Source organism: Sinocyclocheilus rhinocerous, unplaced genomic scaffold (genome assembly GCF_001515625.1).
Source record: "Sinocyclocheilus rhinocerous isolate Xijiao unplaced genomic scaffold, SAMN03320098_v1.1 scaffold1694, whole genome shotgun sequence".
Lineage (NCBI taxonomy): Eukaryota > Metazoa > Chordata > Actinopteri > Cypriniformes > Cyprinidae > Sinocyclocheilus > Sinocyclocheilus rhinocerous.
In genome coordinates, this window is record NW_015626863.1 from 1355527 (window position 1) to 1361425 (window position 5899).

A 5899-nucleotide genomic window follows, 5' to 3' on the forward strand; every position below is an offset into this window, starting at 1 on the left:
AGCCATGGTTTTAACACGAATAAAACCAAAAATCATGGTTCTTGTAGCCATGGTAACCGCACATTAACCATGGTTTTGTTACTTCAAATAATAATTTACAAAGAAGTATTAAGATGATAATTTTTTGGAGGTTATAAAAACAGACCTAAGCCAACAATAGCCTGTAAAATGACTTAAAATGCATTATATAAAAACAATGAGGCAATAATGATTGGTTAATTAATAATTATATGGATTCATTGAATAACACTGTTAAAATACATAATGTAATACAAAATAAACAATTTATGTACATTACATGTTATTACAAATGCATGCAAATGGAGCTAAAGGCCATGTAATTGCTGCTGATACACTTACAGGACAATCAAATCCTTGTTTAATAAAACATTTAATTCAAATATCCACTTAATCTTTCATTTTTGGCCACCTTTTTGTTATATATAGATGGCACAGCCTCTATAATTTCTTCAACAAAAAACATGTGGACATCACAACCCTTACAAAAATTAACCATGGTTTTATCGTAGTAAAACTGCTTAATTTTCTTTTGCATGCATGATTTCTGAATGCTTGAGACTATAAAATCAATCAGACAACTGTATTAGGCGCCAGATTGCTGATGTCTTTTCACAGGCATAGTTGTCCATCAATTGTGATTATTTGCATTCAGCCGCAAACATGAGGTGCGAGCGGTTGCGAGCGCGGATGCGGGAATGGCGCATCGTGTTTTTTTTTTTTTTTTTAGTCCCTACAAGGATAGTGTGTGTGTGTGTGTGTGTGTGTGTGTGTGTGTGTGTGTGAATTAAACAAGTGTCCTTTTAAATAACGACAGACATTTATTCTATTTTTTTGAGAAAATGTTACTTGCCTGACCGGACAACTAACCTGATTAAAAACAGGGAAGCACCGAAATTTCGGCTAGAATAATTCTGGTTTTATTATATTTGGTGTAATCAGCGATTGAAAATGTATTGACAGTAACAAGGTTGCACCAGTTGAGGTGCAGCCTGTCTGTGTGTGAGAGAATCTCGTGGAGAAATCAAAACAAATTAACACAACTGCACATAGAAGAAACATAATAAATTAATAAATAGTTGAAATAGTTTTTATATTCATAACATGTGATATAAACTAGTTAAGCAACATGACACGACCAAGAGAGTTTTTTTTCCCTAAATACCAGTAGGCCTACGATTGCAAATTTGAAATTGATTTCATGCAAGAGTTCAAACGAGTAGTTAATATTAAGTGCTCTAATTTAGACACAATATTGTCTATGTTGACCATTTTTGCTCGATTTGGTTAACAAAAATAGTTCCAAACAAAGATCACAGCAGAATGAATGGTGATTCAGCGTTTTTGAATGAATTGGGCGAGTCAATGATTCAATGATCCATTCATAAAGACATGCGCACTTGCAAAATTCGTTTGAATGAACGACTCAATAACGCACTCATTAAGGCAGTCACTTGCTGCCACCTACTGGCGGTTTATACGTAGCTTGTATTCTTTTCAACATTTCATATTGGTATATTAACAAAAAATGATTTAAAGGGGTCATATGATGCGATTTCAATTTTTCCTTTCTCTTTGGAGTGTTACAAGCTCTTGGTGCATAAAGAAGATCTGTAAAGTTGCAAAGACTAAAGTCTCAAATCCAAAGAGATATTCTTTATAAAAGTTAAGAGTCAGCCACGCCTACCTAAAACGGCTCGTTCTAACACGCCCCCACATGTCTACGTCACGATGTGGGAAGATTTGCATAACGCCGCCCAAATGTTCACGCAAAGAAAGAAGGACGTAACTTTTATTCTCGCTGTAGTATTGTTGCCATTTCGTGAAGGCGCTGTGTGCTTCGTTGTGAAAACGAAACTACTTTGTTTGGTCTTCCAAAAGAGGACGATATCGCTTCGTCATGGCCTAGTATGTGGAAAATAATGTGTTTTTTGAACCTTAAACCACATAAACACATTTCATTACACCAAATACACAAAATAATGTTCTTTTTTGCAGCATCATATGACCCCTTTAAAACACATAACATTATTTATGCAGTTGTAATTTTGCAGTGTAAATGCATTCATGCAACATTTCAGCATCATTAAACATCATTAAAAAAAAAAAAAAATGCTATTTTCTTGAAACTACATAAAACCCATGTCAGACTAGCAGAATTGTCCCAAATGTTGTCCCAACGAGTCAAAAACAGTCTGAACAAAGAATTTCATATTCCTGAAATGTTAATATTTGTGAGTTCCCAGCATGCATTGCAACATAAATAAAGTATGTAGTTACTGTTATAGGATTATTTTTTGCAGTTTGATGACTTCATTTAAATTTTTTTTGTTGATTTCTCTGTATTGTTAGTTATTTGTTGTGTTGTGATGTAAAGAGCTCATCATTTTACATTTGTTGATTGTCACCGTTCTTCAGATTAGTGTGTCAAGTGTTGAGGCCTAAAGTATGTTCAGCAATGTAAAAACTATATCTAATATTTTTTTACTTTGTAAGGATGGTTGTTAGGCTTATTATAAACATAGCATGGCTCACTTAACACATATGTGTAAGATATTTTGTTGTCTTCATTAATATAATGGCTGAATGAGGCATTTTGCATTTAGTTAAAGGGGTCATATGATGCTGCTAAAAAGAACATTATTTTGTGTATCTTCTTTATGCACCAAGAGCTTGTAACACTCCAAAGAGAAAGGAAAATATGAAATCGCATCATATGACCCCTTTAACAAACAAATTCAAATTAGGTTTACTTAGTACAATTATTATAACAATAGTTGAGAGAGAACTTAAAACTTTGACCGCATCAAATTGCCTTGAAATTTCAAGATAAGGATAAAAACGGCAAAAAGGTCCACTTAAAAAAAAAAATGATTAAGACATGGTCAGAGATTTCAAAACGGTTTTAATGTGACCTTTATAGAATAAAAATATGAAATCTGTTTAAATTAGATGAGGAAACACTTACATTTTTCTTGCCAAGCTTGTGCTGTCGTTTTTCTTTATAATAAATTAGACTTGGTTCTAAACAATTACATTCATTTTTAAGTGCAACTGAAATGTCAAAATAGAGTTGGGGACTTAAAAAAGGCTATGATGCATCTGTGAAGCAATAAGTGTAGGAAAAGTTAGCAGTGTAGCAGTGTAGCAGTGCACACAAAGGACGGAGGCATCTTTCTGGGAAGCAGGATTTATGTCTCCGGGAATGTGCGTGGATCAGATTCACCGCCCACACTGAGAGCAGATCGGTTCCTCCACACACCAAAAGTTACTGAAACTTCACAGAACACTTTCAAACCCGTTCAACCGGGCGTCGGGCGTCACGGTAAGCAACGCTTCTCCATTAAACCGCACAATATGCGATGATCTCGCTCGCTGCGGTTCTTCTTCTCGCTCTCGTCTTCTTTGTCGTTTTCGTAGCGAGTTGTTGAAGAGACTGAGTCTGCTGGGGTTTTAACTTCGTACTGTTGCGAAATCCACTGCGCCTTTGTGATGGCTAAATGCATTGCCTTTTCTCAGTAATAAACAATGATTTCTGTAGACCTTGTGAGGTTAGATGCTTGAGCAGTACAGTTTACAGAGTTTCGTCACTTTTCTTTTTATATTTTACAGTTAGTTCTTTTGCAAGTGTTATGCAAACTGGAGTGTGCAAAAAGTTGCTGGATGAGGATCCATCAGCATGATGTCCAAAAACCTGCAAACAATCCTTTAAATACATGTTGTGACGTCACGACGATACTGTTGTTTGTATATTAGTGTAGCCTACTACAGTACATGCTGTGCAGTATAGATTGGCTTAAAAACAGTATGCAATATGCAAATATCAACATTTAGTATGCATTGTCACATGACCTGAGGAACATGGATGTTTAATTCAGCCACTCCAGTTATCATCTTGAAAATAGTAGACTAGTAGTTGTTCATACAAGTTCAAATGATTTGAAAATATTCATTAGTAAATGCATTTATCACCTCAATTGCATTGCATTGTGATCTGTTGTGTATTGTGATCTGTTGTGTACTGCTCATGCAAATGTGTTGTGATTTTGCATAGACCTATTAAAAAAATTGTATGCTGTGCACATGCAGTATACATATTATACCTGCAAAAATATTAAAAGTAGCATGCTTTTCTAAACGTACATTGTCTTCCTCTCAAAATCCAGTAGATGTTTAAGATCTAGTTCTTCATTGTCATAGCAACAAGAAGAGTCTAGTCTATTATTTGCCTATTTAGGCTATAGAGTGTGACATTCAGCTTCTGGAAGTAGAAATCCCATTCATTTTCTCCATTGGGGAATATATTTTTAACAGTAACTTATGAACTATTAAAGACAGATCTGCTGTAAGCTGCGAGGTTGTTAATCGATGGAATATGCTGTTGTTAAAGCCATCTGCCAGCATTATTTTCAACTTATTTTTTTAAATAATCATGTTTAATAGTGGAATTCCTGGTGGAAAAACTACATTATCCATGATTCCAAAGAAAAATCTCCACCTATCAATCACGACAAGCAAAACACGAACGCGACCGAACCCTTTATGAATATTTTACAATAAATGTAAAATTTGTCATTCGCAATGAGTTTTTTCCTCATTAAAGCTGTTAAGTTCACAGTCTTGTACCTTTAATTATTTTTTTATTTATTTTATTTTTTGCTTCAAGTCAAAGTTTGTAATGTTGTGATTCACCTCATAGCTGGTTGGGTTGGTTCATGGCTTATAACCCTTAAACGGAGACTTTTTAAAATCCCTGTAAGAAAAATACTTCCAGAACCAAGAAAAACTGATGACTTATACATGGTTTTCATTTGTTTCCCCTTTCCAGCCTGAATTGCCCTTTACAGAGTTTCTCAATGTTGCTTACTACTTGGATACTATTTCATGACTCATTTGAAATAGCACTAGTCGATATACAGTATTTAGTTCTGCAGTCAGAGCACAAGCTGCCTTGGTTGCCGTTTATAAGTATGACCGAAGCTGGATTTTCTGATTAATTGAGTCTGTGGTCAGCTGATGAAGCCTCAGATAGCTACTGTTGTGTAAGTGCTTGTGTTTTTTTGGGTGCCATAGTTCACATTTAACTGATGCTGAAGAACCACACTTCCTTCACAGCTACTAAGAATATGGTATGCTTAATAGTTTACACCACAAAAGTTTGTCTTTTATAAACTTCTGTCTGACTGGAATCTTCTGCCAGCTAGTGTTAATTGGATACTTACACTTGCAGACTCATTCGACTCATTCAAGGACACTATTGCAAACCAGTTTTATTTTAGTATTATTTATATTATAGTATTTAGAAATATTTTGAATGAGTAATAATTTGAATTATTTATATTATTATATTATTTTTATATTTTCATTTTTGTTAAAGTTTTAGTCATGTGCTTTTGTCATTATATTAAGTTTTTTAACATTTCCATTTGGCTTTAATTTAGTTGTGTTTTTAGTCATTTTGTAATTTTAGTACTTAAACTTTTTATTTCAGTTAGTTGCCAAGACAACATTTCAGTTTTTTTTGTTTATTTATAAAATTTTCTGATTTTAAGTTTTTTTAATTAATTAATTTATTTTAAGTTAATGGGCGCCATAGTTCACACTTAAAGGGATACTCCACCCCAAAATGAAACTTTTGTCATTAATCACTTACCCCCCATGTCGTTCCAAACCCGTAAAAGCTTCGTTCGTCTTCGGAACGCAATTTAAGATATTTTGGATGAAAACCGGGAGGCTTGTGACTGTCCCATTGACTGCCAAGTAAATTACACTGTCAAGGTCCAGAAAAGTATGAAAGACATCGTCAGAATAGCCCATCTGCCATCAGTGGTTCAACCGTAACGTTACGAAGGGACGAGAATACTTTTTTTCCACAAAGAAA

General features: G+C 34.4%; 1 pseudogene; it reads left to right on the plus strand.

Moving 5' to 3' along the window:
- Positions 1–3091: 3091 nt before the first annotated feature.
- The window catches only part of LOC107717751 (uncharacterized), a 15686-nt pseudogene continuing 12878 nt past the window's right edge, over positions 3092–5899 (plus strand).